Genomic DNA, 14,873 nt, shown 5'->3' with positions numbered 1-14,873 from the left:
CACATGAGTAATATCAGACAGTAATATCTGCTAGGACAAAAATAGTGTGATATAGAGGACAGAAGGACACAGAGAGGCATTTCTCGTGACTCTAAGCATGAGTGTGGCAGGATCTTATTTCCATTTCTATAATATGTCTCTGACCCTGTGTAGATAATGGGGGTAAGGGGTGAAGGGTTGTTTGTCCAGGTGAGAGATGGAAGATTGGAGGGGGTGATAGCATTGGAGATGTTAAAAAAAAAAAAAAAGAGCAAGATGTATTTTGGAGGGAGGGAAGTCATAATGTATGGGAACATGAAGAGTGAGGAAGCCCTAGCTGGTTTGGCTCAGTGGTTAGAATGACAGTCTGTGGACCAAAGGGTCCCAGGTTCAATTCTGGTCAAGGGCACTGTCAAGGGCATGTACCTTGGTTCCAGGCTCCTCTCTGGCCTGGGCCCTGGTCCCGAGTGAGTGCAGGAGGCAACCAATCAATGTGTGTTTCTCTCACATCGATATTTCTCTCTGTCTTTCCCTCTCCCACTCTCTCTAAAAATCAATGGAAAAATATCCTCAGGTGAGGATTAAAAATAAGTAAATAAATAAGTTAATCCTTACTACCCTTAAAAAAAAAAAAAGAGTGAGGAAGAGTAGAGACAGGGATGACTCCTTGAATGCTTGCTGGATCATCAAAGTGCAGAATTTTCTCATGTCCACATGACTGTATCGTTTTGACAAGAGCTAATCTACTAGGTTCCTCTGACCTAACTCCCTCTTCCTGAAGAATCTGCTTCCCCTTCCCACTGCCGAGTTCAGGAGGGCCTTCTGCATCATGCACCCAGCGCACACATGTCAATAGGAAGTAATTCTCCAAGTCAGCACATATTTATTGAGCACTTTCTATGTGCCAGGCACTTTGGTGGTCACCAAAGATATAACAAGGATAGGTAGGACCCTTATCCTCAAATAATTCACAATTTTAAAGGAAACAGAAACATCAACTGTGATAAAAAGTGCTACATGTCTCTCCAGTAAATGACCAAAGTGCAATGGAAACACTAAAAAGCAAATGATAAATGCTTCCCAGGCAAGTCTGCACAGAAAACAACCAAACTTAAAGAGTTAATAATTTATAGGCCATCGGACTGGCCCCCAGGCATGCAGTTCACAACAATTCACAGTCCCCTGGTTCTGTATGAGGAGTGTGACAGAATGTGTTTGGCTACAAGTAATAGAAAACCTGACCAAAGGTGGTTTGAACTTGGCCTATCATGGCCAGATGCCATATTTATTAACTCCTCAACATGTATTAAATGCTCCTTTTTCTTATTGTGTTATTATTAGCATGCTATATAATTAGAAGTGCAGAAGTAAGACAGTTAACACAGATATCCAACAACATCCTCAAGGACCCAGGTTCGTTCTGTCTTTCAGCTTTGCCATTCTCAGACTGTTGTCAGCTTTTGTTCTCAAGCTTGTCGTCTCAGGGTCAAGTTGTGACTACTGCAACAACACATCATTTGCTCACACAGCTGCTTCACGAGACAGAAGGGGATGCCATTCCTCATTCACAATCTGTTTTATCAGGGAGAAAAGATATTTCCAGAAGTCCTTCAGCCCAAGGCAACTTACCTTCATGTCTTGTTGGCCAGATTTGTGTCACTTGTCCACTTCAAAACTGATCATTGGCAAGAAGAATGAATTACCAAGTTTGGACTAGATCAATCAAGACTCATCTTTCTGGGACAAGGAGGAAACTCCTTCCTTAGCACTTGGAAAAGGAAGGTGGAAGAGGAAAGTTAATTACCTAAGTTGAATTAGGAATTCTAAAAGATTGGGTGTGGTCTATTTAGGCATATGATATACTTTATTACCACCCTTTTATCATTACACTAGAGGCCCAGTGCATGAAAATTCATGCACTGGGGGTGGGGTGGAGGTCCCTCAGCCCGGCCTGCCCCCTCTCACAGTCTGGGATCCCTCAGGGGATGTTCTACTGACAGCAGGGAGTGGGTCTAAGATGCAGTCTGGCCTCTCTCTGAAGGAGGTGACCAGGCCGATCAGGGGAAGGTGCCGCCCCCATCACCCCGCTGCTGCTGCCACTGTTGGTTGCCATGGCTGCCGGCCCTCCTTGGCCCTCGCAGCCACTGCAGCTTTGTCCGGAAGGACATATGGAAGACGTATGGTCTATCTGGTCTAATTAGCATATTACCCTTTTATTAGTACAGATTAAAAAATTTAGTTTGCTAACAAACTGGAAATAGTAGCTCAGTTGGTTAGAGCACCATCCAGATACACCAAGGTTGTAGGTTTGATCCCTGGTCCAGGCACATACAAGAATAAACCAATGAATGCATAAATAAGTGGAACAACAAATCTCTCTCTCATAAATAAATAAATAAATAAATAAATAAATTTTTAAAAAAGTAAATAGATGTCAAGGCAGCTCCTATCTCCAAAGATTCTGAGCATATAACCATCTCCTTCCCCTCTTCTCATGTTCTTTCTTAACCACATGAGTTTATTGCAAAACAGAGTGTTTTGATGCTGCCTTTTTTTATCCTGAGGGTATTTTGGGGCCAGCATTTGCTTTCTCTTGGCATTCAAAGTGATAAAGAATAGGGGAGATTTGATTTTACATCATTTAAGATATAAATCTGAGACAATAGAGTGGGTCAGAAACATCTGAGGGAAATTACTCTCAAACTTCTCATAAAAAGCACATATAAGTGGTAATATTTTATCATTATGTCATTATTATGTCATATTTTATCATGTCAATTCATAATGGAAAATGTGGCACAGTCAACATAAAATAAAATGGACAAAGTTTAAAAATACATGTCAAAAACTAGATCTCCAAAAGTCGACCCAGGAAAGTAGGACTTAAAATAATTCATGGCTATACTACCAAATAAAATAAGTAAATAAATAAAAGCAAACAAAATAACCTCACAATGTCTAGAAGCTACCTCCTGTTCAATGTGACAGAGAGAAAAAAAATCTAATTGATGACAAATCTTTGTTGTAAAATTTCCAAGGAGGAAGAAATTAATCTGCATGAAAATGGCTTGACTGCATTGAAAATAAAATCCATAACCCACCATCAAGTGGCCCCTTGGTACTGTCTGGCAATGCCCCATATTCCCCACTTGCTCACTAGCCCTTTCTCCTGATGGACTCTCTCCTGTGTCTCCTCTTCCTAAGCCTCCAGCCCCCAGCCCCCTTCCCATGCTCTTTCTCAGCTGATGACCTTGCTTCCTATTTTCATGAGAAAATGAAAGCCATCAGAAGAGAGCTTTTTCAATTCCTTTCAGCCTGTATGTACCTGTTCATCACCTGCACTGCCTCTCCAGGGCAATGGGTAAACTCTTCCAGCACTTGTCCAAGGCCAGTCTCCCTTTGTGCACAGACCCAATCCCGCTTTGCTTACTCAAAGACATGACTCCAGCTATTTCTCCTCTCTCTATATAGACATGCTGTAATTTCTCACATCCTGGAAGGAAGGGAGGAAGGAAGGAAGGAAGGAAGGAAGGAAGGAAGGAAGGAAGGAAGGAAGGAAGGAAGGAAGGGAGGGAGGGAGGGAGGGGGGGAGGGAGGGAGGGAGGGAGGAAGGAAGGAAGGAAGGAAGGAAAGAAGGAAGGAAGGAAGGAAGGAAGGAAGGAAGGAAGGAAGGACATCTTTGGTCTTCACATCCCTACCAATCTCCCAGTCCCTTTCCCTGCTCTCCTTACCACAAGCTCCTCAAAGAGTTTTCTATTATCACTGCAGTTTCTCTCTTGGCTCCCTCCAAAACCCGCTGGAGTACAGTTTATGGTCACCCAGCCACTAAAACAGCTCTGTTCTCATCAAGGTCCCTAACCTCTATGTTACTAAATCCAGAGCTCAGCTTTTCCTCTGAGTCTCTCATGCCCTGTCAGTTGATCATCCCCCGTCTCAGCACCCTCTGGGGATCCCCTCTCTCCTAGTTACCCTTCACCTCTCTACATGCTCCCTTTCATTCTCCTTGGGAGTTCCTCTTTGTGTCTGACTTCTAACCTTGAACCACTCTCCAGGGCTCCATCCTGGAACTACTTCCCTCTTTCCACTAGGTGATCTCATTCAGTCGCATGGATTTAAACCCCATCTACAATCTGATAATGACAAAATTTATATCTCCAGGCCAGACCCCTTTCCTGAACTCTACATGCATATATGCGACTACTATGTGGACAACTCCATTTGGATGTTTTGGGCATCATAGTAACATCTCTCAAAAGTTTTCCTATTCCTCCCTTAGCACAGCTTGTCTCTTAGCAAATAACAATTCCATTTTTCCAGTTGCTGAAGCACAAGTCTATTCCTCCCTTAGCACAGCTTGTCTCTTAGCAAATAACAATTCCATTTTTCCAGTTGCTGAAGCACAAGTCCATGCAGTTCTCCTTGACTCCTCTCTTTCATTCACACTCTTTAACTCCTCTTTTATTCACACTCCTTCACTTCTCTCTTTCATTCACATTCCTTAACTTCTCTCTTTCATTCACACCAAGCCATATCTGAACTAGGCAATGTGGCTTGGTGCTCACTAGTCATGAACTTGTGTCCAGTTATTGTCATGCCTATGTGTGCCTCAGTTTCCTTACCTGTAAAATGGGGATGAGAATAAGTTGTATACTAGTACAGTCCCTAGAACAGCCCAGCACACTGGAAAAATTCTGTAAGCATTTGAAATTATTATTCTTTATGTATTTTCAACTTTTTAAATTATTTTACAGTCCCAGAGAGAGGTAATATAATAACACTTGTCTTATATTTTGCCTGGCAATAATTGGTGTTTGTTGGCTTGTAGCTGTATGGCTCCAAATTCTGCTTCCATCTTCACATGGCCTTCTTCCTTCTATGTCTCCCCATGGTCTTATCTATCTCCAAGTCAGCAAAAGTATGTCTTTATGTGCCTTCTTGTAAGGTCATCATTCATTGCATTTAGGGCCCACCTTAATTCAGTCTGACCACATCTTTACTACTACATCTGCAAATCCCTCTTTCCAAATAAAGTTGTGTTCTAAGATTCCAACTGGACATGCTTTGGGGGAAGAGGGAATACTCTTCAACCCAATACAATCAGACAAGTATTTGGTGAATTAAAGAGATTATCTTAGAGCTCATGTGAAAAAAAAATATTGATGAAAGATTTTTAACGTTGCTTTATCCTAATAAAAATACTTACATTCATGAATATAAAATTGAGTCATCCAGTGCTAGGTCATGTGTACCTCCTATCTCTAGAGCACAGTGCTAGATGCTGTTTGATAAAGATAAAATAAACTCATTCTTCCAGCTTACTTATAGTTTATTTAAGATAAGGTTGTTCAGAGTAAATATTTAAATAATGATATAAACTTATTTGATTATTTGGTAAAATCTTTGGTATAGCAAATAAGTATTAAAGATGATAAGGAGAGTGAAATGGCGAAGTAAGGGACTGATCAAGAGGTACAAGGAGGGACCATGAGCAAATGAAGGCCACAGATGTGGACTGTTTACTTGAGAAGAGATGGCTTGAGGAAGCAGCAGGGTCAGGTAAATAGTTTTTAGGATCGGCACACCCTGTGCGAGCTTCAGAACAAGGCAGGAGTAAGCAGTGAATAGAAATTGAAGATGTGCCGAGGGAGAAGAGATGAAAACAAAGTCCCTAAGGAGCAAGAAGACAAGGATCTGAGGCACGGGTCAGGCCCACTTGTCACTCTGAGAGCAAGGGAAAGGATTGCAGAGTGGTGCATGGGACAGATAGAAGGGGAAAATGAGCTCTATGGTGGCTTTTGCTGCAAAGGAGGAATCATTGAATCTTCTCACTGGACAACTTCATACTCTTTTGAAAATGTGTACTGCAGGCGCTGAGTTGTTCAGAATTGTGTTCTGTTTTAAATTTTGGAAACATGAAAAAGAGAAAGGAAGAAAAGAAGCCTGTTATAAAGCTCTCATGAGAACTATTTATGAGTTTAAAAAGAAACACATAATGAGAGTTACTGGATATAGGAGGGAAGAGCGAATGAGGGTGATAGAAGTTCCTTTCCACGAAGTCACAGAGAGAATACTGTAGGGTTTTTAGGAAGAATTGGTATCCCTTTGAGTAAGTAGCACTTGAACAAATTATGTTCTAAGGTAACCTACTAAATGACCCAAGTCCAAATGTTATTACCAACCTGCCTATTGGTATTAGTTTCAAACTTTAAATACAAACACTTCCATAAAGTCTAATTCATCTACGCTAATTCACAAAAACGGCCAACATAGCATTTACTATGTGTAGTCACTTTCCCAGATACTTGGACTGTTTAGAAGATTGGTTATAATCACAAGCTTTGCAGCCATATTGCCTAGTTCAGATGTGGCTTGGTGCTCACTAGTCATGGACTTGAGCCCAGTTATTGTCCACGCGTATGTGTGCCTCAGTTTCCTTACCTGTAAAACGGGGATGAGAATAAGTTGTATACAGTCCCTAGAACAGCCCAGAACACTGTAAGAACTTTGTAAGCATTTGTAATTATTATTCTTTATGTATTTTCAACTTTTTAAAATTATTTTAACAGTCTCAGAGGCAGGTACTGTAATAACACTTGTCTCACACTCTTGAAAGTTTTACCTGGCGAGTGCTGGAAAGAGCAATTTCTGTCATAGTTTTGTTTCCCAATGATGATTTTTTTCTTAAATGAAGACAAACACTTGGCACAGAGAGTAGCATTGCCTATAAATGATTCTGGAAAGTTCTTGAATGATTCATTATTAGAGCTTCCAACTTCCTCAAATGCTGATGTTCTCAAATCACTTTTCTTCCTAACACAAACTAGTCAATCTTAGCTTGCACTATAACACCTTCCATTGATGTCTTACTACAACTATTTTGAGTAGTGTTCAGGAGAAACCAGAACTTTGCTCAAATTTTTGCATGTTTCACGGTCCTGTGGGTCATTTATCTATACAGTTCAGAAGTTTCCACTTTTCTACTCTTTCTTATCACCTTGGATTACACTGGCTTAATGTAAGTCAACACAGTAAGACATAAAAAGCCTTGAAACGCTTGTTTGACCATTATTGTATTAGTCTTGTTTATTCCCTGAACAGTCCTAACAAAGGAAGAGGGAGTGACTATAGTCAGAAAAGATAATGATAAAGCAATTTCCATTTCATGAAAGAATACAACTGCCTTGACATCCTGTTTGGTGGTGGCTTCCTGTGTGTGCTGAATCCGCTGGCTCTTACAGGGTGAAGGCAGAGTGAATCTGGCAGTGTAAACTAGTGGTGGTGGTGATGGTGGTGTGTGTGTGTGTGTGTGTGTGTGTGTGTGTGTGTGTGTGTGTTCGGGGGAGGGGTTGCAAGCATTGGTCTGGGGAAAAAAGACTAATTTAAACAAATATCTGAAGACGGGGAGGGAGTAGCAAGCCTTGGGCATATCTGAGGAGAGCATTATAGGCCGAGAGTACAGCAAGTTCAAAGTCCCTGAGGCAAGAACGGGCCCCTGTGTCTGTGGAACAGCAGGAAACCACTGTGGATGGAGTAGAGCAGTGATGGGCAACCTTTTGAGCTTGGTGTGTCAAACTTCGCCAAAAAACTGAGCATAACTCGGGTAGTGTGTCACTTTGAGGAAAAAACATTATTTTGCAAATGTTTCATCCTCAGGAGCAGCAAATGTTTCATCCTTGGCATGCGGCCGCCTCAGCGGCCGTGTGCCATCAGAAATGGCTACGCGTGTCAGTGCTGACACGCGTGTCATAGGTTCGCCATCACTGGAGTAGAGTAAAAAGGGGATGGGGGCGAGGAGGTGAGGCTATACTCATAACAGACAACACCCACCCCATTAAATTGTTCCCTTTATTCCAAATTATTACTATTCTGAGAAATGTGCATTGTGTCATTTGTTGGCCTTTCAGAGTAGACCTTTGAAATACATTAATAACTTCCTTAAGAAAAATTTGGTCATCTGACACTCTGATCTTAGAGTAAATTCTACAAGCTCCAACCACAGAAAAAACGTGATGGCAATGCATTTTTCAGAGGCCACTGGAGGTACCTTGATGTTTCTTCTACTGAGAAGGTAAATCTGACTATTGTGATTATCCTAATATATAAAAACTCTGAGTCCACAACAACTGGAGGCTCGACCACCAGAAGTCAGTCCTGCAGTCAGCTCTGGGATGCTGTGGCAACCCAGCACTGACTGCTGCAGCTGCAGGTGTGGTAACCCAGCACTGACTGCTGAGGGGGCTGCGAATCATGCCCAGAGAGAGGCCTGAAGAGAGAAGCAGGGTCTGATCTGTAGCCTGTGTGGCAGCTGTTGAACAACACTTGCCTTTCCTTCTCTCGGCCTGGCCAGCAGCCGTTCCTCCATTTCTCTCCAGGCCTCCACCATGGCTGCTGATCAGCCCCGCCTTTCTGATCAGGCCCCATTGATAAGCCCAGAGATGCTGACTGGCATAGAAACCAACCAATCAGAACCAAATCTGGGTGAACTGTGAGGAGCCAATGGCTGTCTAGGAGGTGGAGCTTTTGACGCTGACTGGTATAGAAGCCAACCAATCAGAACTAAATTGGCCGGCAGAGGAGGGCAGTTTGGGGCGAGATCAGCCTGCAGGGAGGGCAGTTGGGGGCGAGATCAGGCCTTCAGGGGAGGGCAGTTAGGGGTGATCATGCAGGCAGAGGCAGTTAGGGGTGATCAGGTCAGCAGGGAAGGGCAGTTGGGGGCAACCAGGCCGGCAGGGGAGGGAAGTTGGGGGCAATATCAGGCTAGCAGGGGAGGGCAGTGGGGGCAACCTAGCCTGCAGTTGGGGGCGAGATCAGGCCGGCAGGGGAGGGCAATTAGGGGTGATCAGGTAGGCAGGCAGAGGGTTTAGGGGCAATCAGACAGGCAGGCAGGTGAGCGGTTAGGAGCCAGTGGTCCCAGATTGTGAGAGGGATGTCTGACTGCCAGTTTAGGCCCAATCCCACATTCGGGCCTAAACTGGCAGTTGGACATCCCTCAAAGGGTCCCCATTTGGAGAGGGTGCAGGCTGGGCTAAGGGAACCTGCCCTTCGTGCACAGAATTTCATGCACTGCACCACTAGTATGCTATAATGCATCTTGTATATGGTAATCAGAAAAACATCACCTTTCACAAATCCTCTAAGTCCCCTAACTTCAACACTTTCCCTCCGTACAGCTGACTCCCACTATGGATGCTATGGATGGTATTAGACATGTCGATGAGAGAAAGTAATGTTCATTAGCACTTAGCAAATGATCAGATTGTACTTGTCCTAGATATTTTTCCAATGTAATGCTCTTAGGATCATTTGGGATATAAACATGGTGAAACTAAATAGCTATTATTTAATTTCAGCACCACTGCTAGGTATTCCAGAGGAGAGACTCTTCTATTCATTTTTTATGTCCTGAATGCCCAGCACATAGGGCTTCCTGAATTTTAAGTCCTGAGCTAAGCAATTTACATATGTTATCTCATGTAATCATGGCAAATCCCTATGGGCTAGATAATGCTATTATTCTCATTTTATAGGTTTTAAAAAGTAAGGTTTTGAAAGACTTGTTAATTTTCCCAAGGCTTCAGAGGGAGAATTAGACCTGGGCTCAAATCCAGGCTTTCTGATTTCAAAGCCACTAGGGACCCAACCCCTTACTGAGATTTGTTGAATCAATATAGATGGGTGGTAGCCTTCATGTCCTGTTGGACACACAGAATATGAGGAACCTTCTAGTCAATTTCTCCTTCGGCCTTCTTGATGTTTCTTCCTTTGTCCCTGTGTCAAAGCTGCTATTTTGCTAGATCAAATTCTAAAGTAACACTCATTTTATTTCCCTAGCATCAATATAAATTGATAACTGATTACCGTCTGGAACACAAGTACCAGATATCTTTTATAACCAGATATCTTTTTCCCATGTTTAATAACTTTATGAGTTTATGAGGTATAAAGAGCATATTTCATTAGCCACTTATTTACTAAAACGGTTTAACTTTGTGAAGTAGAAATATTATATATCATAGCTTAATACAGACAAAAAAGTTTATTATTAATGATTATAAAAGTATTCAAAATATCCTGTAGCCATAAAGTAACAACTGATCAAAGCAAGAATATTCTGTGGGACTACATTACTCTCTTACTTGGATCTTGTGATTCTGGAAATACTTGTACTCAGAAATTATTTTGATCCCACAGCAAGAATTCATTAGGTGTCCACACACTTTGATGAGAATTCATCCTCAGGTTGAACCATTTTATTTAATTTATTTTTTTATATTTTATTGATTTTCCACAGAGAGGAAGGGAGAGGGAGAGAGAGCTAGAAACATCGATGAAAGAGAAACATCAATCACCTGCCTCCCCCCACTGGGGATGTGCCCGCAACCAAGGTACATGCCGTTGACCGGAATCGAATCTGGGACCCTTGAGTCTGCAGGCTGACACTCTATCCACTGAGCCAAACCAGCCAGGACAGGTTGAACCATTTTAGAAGCTGCTGTTCTACCAGTTTTGACTGATAAAAATGGCATTTTCATATGGTTCAACCTAATGGTTGCTCTCATCAAAGAAGTAGAATATAAAGTTGTTAACCTTTTTTTTTAATTTTTAAATTGAAGAAAATTTAAATTATTTTTAATGTGAATCTGAGAGTTTCTATATATGCTGACGGATAACATATGATTAACTGCTCTACTTGGCCAGCACAGTGCTTTGAACTGATAAGTCAAATGAACGACATGTCCCAGGCCCACCAGGAAAACCACACAAGCAGCCAAAGCCCTTCATCTGTCGCCGCAGCAGCGCCCTGTCAGTGAGCAAGTAGACAGGAAGGAGACACGTGGGCATGTCCTCTGTTTGACAGAATAGGTTGTAACTTGGCAGCAAGCTGTGAACTTGCTAAAGGTCAAAACCTGGACTTGGCACTCACATCTCACAGAACTCGCTTAGCTAGATGTTTCAAACGTGTCTTCCAATGCACACTGCTTATCAAATGGCAAGGCAAAAAACAAGGAACATTTGTTGCTCTACTTGCTCCAATTTAGCAGCGCTGTTCTGGGCTGGGTAGCCAGGATATGGAAGCTGACTCGCAGGGTCACTGTAAAGGAGCTGAGTGAACCAACACACAACAAGGGGGGCCTGAGCCTGGCATGGGTGTCATGGGCCATAGCAAGTGTGTGGCATCCATGTTGATATCTGGAACATGAGCAGACGGGTCAAAATCACGCTGGGCCCATTATGAGCAGAAAGGAGGCTGAGCATGGTAGAGAGGACGGCTTTAGAAAAGCTATGGCCCAATGGAAAATGAGCCCAGCAGTGTCTGAGGAGGGCAAGTACGTGCTCAGTGAGAGGCCCGTTATGAATGTGAAGAGCAGCACTCTAGGCAGCAGGTGACAGCACAGGGAATTTTACCTCAATTAACAATATTTCAGATGTAATTGTATTATTCTGGGAAACCTGGGTAAATACCGTGTGTGATCTAATTAGAGATACTCAATTCATTCTCTTCTTACAAAACCAAGAATCTGTGATAGATGTTCTCTGGGGATATGTCTGCTTTTTATATACTAGAGACCCAGTGCATGAAATTTGTGTACTCGGGGGCGGGGGGTGGGAGGGGGTCTCTCAGTCTGGCCTGTGCCCTCTGGCAGTCTGGGAGCCCTCGGGGGATGTCCGACTTCTGTGGAAGTGGAGAGGTTCCCGCCACCACCACTATGCTAGCCAGCTATGTGCCCTGCTCAGAGCTTCTGGCTGAGCAGCGCTCCCCCTGTGGGAGTACACTGACTACCAAGGGGCAGCTCCTGCATTGAGTGTCTGCCCCCTGGTGGTCAGTGCACATCATAGCGGTAGGTTGTTCTGCCGTTCAGTGGATTTGCATATTAGCCTTTTACTGTATTATATAGGATATGGCTTAGTCTATTCAGGCTGCTGTATCAGCTTAGCATAGTCTGGGTGACCTAAACAACAAACATTTATTTCTCGGAGTTCTGGAGATGGGGAAGTCTAAGGCACTGGCGGATTCAGTGTCCAGTGTCTGGTGATGGCCCGTTTCCTGTGTCATCACATGGTGGAGTCACTTTTCTAAGGACACTAATTCCATTCATGAGGACTCCACCCTCATGACCTAGTCACCTCCCAAAGGCCCCATCTCCTGACACCATCACATTGGGGTTTAGATTTCAACATATGAATTTTTATGGGACACAAACATTCAGTCCATTGCTATATATGTTAAAAAGTGAGGTAGGTTCTAATCTAGATATAAGCATTAGCAGATAATATTAGGACTGCAAATGTCTATAACCATTTATAACTTGATTTATACTAATTTAGGGATGTGTGTTATGTATATTTTAGACTAATATCTCTTGGTAGCAGGTTATATATTCTCAACAGTATTTTTAGTACTCACTTCCTAGCTAATTGATGTATGAAAGACTGAGTGGATGAATACAAACAACTGAGGGCATTTAGTGGACAAATCTAGATTTGTAGTTTTATAGTCCAATGTAAGTTTCACATAATATTTTCTGTGGCCTGAGGCTTTACTCTTGTTTGAATGTTGCCAAATCCAAAGGCTGGTTTTATTCATTTGCTATTTCTGCTTACAAACAGAAATATCTTATTAACTTTCAGAGGTGAAATGCAAACCTGATTTTGAAAAAAAAAAAAAAGAAAGGTGTTTTTTTTTTCTAAAAAAACAAACCTCTTTTACTTAATTAATAAACTAGGTTTAAATCCATGAAGTAATAAAGCAGAAGTGTGGCAATTTTATCTACTTAAAACTAAAGCTTTTATAGGCAGAATCAAGATTGTGTGATAAGATCAAAAGAAATAAAGTCTTAAGAATATATTTTGAAAGAAGATTTCCCATAAGAGAATAACATTTCCACAGGCTATAAAAAATTAACTATTCCTAGCTTTACAATCCCCAAAGAGTAAGAATTGCCACTGTAGGAATACTGCGATGGTGGCTGATTTTGTAAGTATATGTTTGCTTGCTTGTGGAAGCAGTAGAGAATTTAGAAAAAAAGACTTTAGGCTGTTTGTCATCAGTGGAAGATCTGGGATTGAGGAAGAAGAATCACATTGTCTTGACTAGGCTTATTGGAAGATATCCTATGTCACTCAACAAACAAAAAACTTTTTTTGTGTGTGCCTACTTACTAAGGCATAGAACTATGCTGGGAGCTAAGATTGACGCAATAAATAAATAAATAAATAAAGCCCTACATGGCCTACCTGTGTAGACCACACAGGTAGGCTGGTAGGCCTGGAAAAACAGTTATCAGTACAGATTATTGTTACAAGAGCCAAATGAGCAGTGTGGGGCAAAAGTCAGAGAAGGTAGAATTGAAGTTTCCGTGAAGAGGTGGGAATTGGAGGGTGGAGCATTGTGAGAGCCAAGGAAGCAGTTGAAGACATTGCAGGGAAGTGGCTCTGGACAAGAAACAGAGGCAGAAAGGCCTCAGAAGATCTGTTGGGTTCAGTAAGCAGATCAGTGTGGCTGAGGTTCACACAGGAGAAAGTGGAAATAAGGTTGGAAAGGGAGTCTCATGTTAGATTGTGGAGGCCACAAATACCAGGCTGAGGAGTCTGAATCTTCTTGCAGGCAGTGGCCAATCATTGAAAGATTTTGAGGAAGAGATCACCAGGAGGAAAGTGGCATTTTAGAAAAACCATTCTAGTGGCTGTGCAGTGGAGGGATTGGATTAGAGAGAAACCTATGCCAGGGATACCTGGGAAAAAAGATTTCACAGGAAGACTCTAGGATTGTTTGGATGGGGATAATGGTAAAAGAGAGGGAGACATCAAAAATGATGTTCATATTTTGAATTTGGGTCACCAGTAAAAAATTTAAAACCACACAAATTCTCTAGGGAACACTAGTTTTGGAAGGAAGACAATACTTTTAGATAAGGTAGATATAGGATTAAGCAGGGGACAAGTCAACTAAGAAACTCCAACACATCATGGGAAACATATTTGGAGTGTAGTAATGAGTACAGATTTTGTCATTTATTTAAATGGAAAATATGCCCCAAATTCAGGAAGTCACATTCTTCAGAGTTCTCTGGAAGGAATAATATATAGAGAGAGCACAGAAAGCTGAAAGCTGAGTATCAAAGCATTTCTGCCTTAGAGGTCAATGGAGAAAAAATAGAGTCAAAATAGGAGATAGAAAAAGTAATGGTCAGTGAGTTAGGACAGCTGAAGAGTTATAGAATCAAGGACAAGGTTTCATGAAAACTTCCACCAAGTTAAGGAAAAGTGACCATACAAACAAAGATCCCTGAATCGGGTAATGAGCATGTCTTAAAGGTCTGTGCATTGGGAGAGAGCTTGAGAGAGGACCTCAGGGCCTCAAGAAAGGATGATCTAGACTTCTGTTGTCTACTCCATGGCCACAGGCAGCTATTGACTGGGAATCGGCCTAGTCAAACTAGTATATGCTGTAATCGTAAACTATATACTGGATTTCAAAGATGTAGCATTAAAAAAATAATGTTAAAGACCCTGGTAATAGCATTTAAATATTGATTACACATTAAAATGGTGATATTTTGGATATATTAGGTTAAATAAAAGATGCTATTAAAATTAATTTCATCTTAAAATTTTTTAATAAGGCTCACTAGAAAGTGTACTTACATTATATTTTCATTGAACATCACTGATCTAGACCTTCATAATGAAGGTCACTAATATATGGTGAAACACATACTTACATTTTAATGGTTAAATGTGTTTTTTACTCTGTCCAACCAGTTTGAAATCTTTCAAAATGTACTTTGCATTTTGTGAGTGTATTTTTGTATATTGTAACCAGTATATTGTAGAGATCCATTTGTTTATTTTATGCAAAACTTAGATTATTCCATTTTACTAAACATTTGGCT

At 41.6% G+C, this 14,873-nt stretch overlaps 1 protein-coding gene across 1 annotated transcript in view; it reads left to right on the top strand.

Annotated features, from left to right (window-relative positions):
• Positions 1-14,873, top strand: part of DPP4 (dipeptidyl peptidase 4) — an 83,909-nt gene that overhangs the window by 7,502 nt on the left and 61,534 nt on the right. The window lies entirely within an intron of this gene.

This window comes from Eptesicus fuscus, chromosome 11 (assembly GCF_027574615.1).
Source record: "Eptesicus fuscus isolate TK198812 chromosome 11, DD_ASM_mEF_20220401, whole genome shotgun sequence".
NCBI lineage: Eukaryota > Metazoa > Chordata > Mammalia > Chiroptera > Vespertilionidae > Eptesicus > Eptesicus fuscus.
Note: the sequence above shows the minus strand (reverse complement) of the source record. Positions and strands in the feature narration are given on the sequence as shown.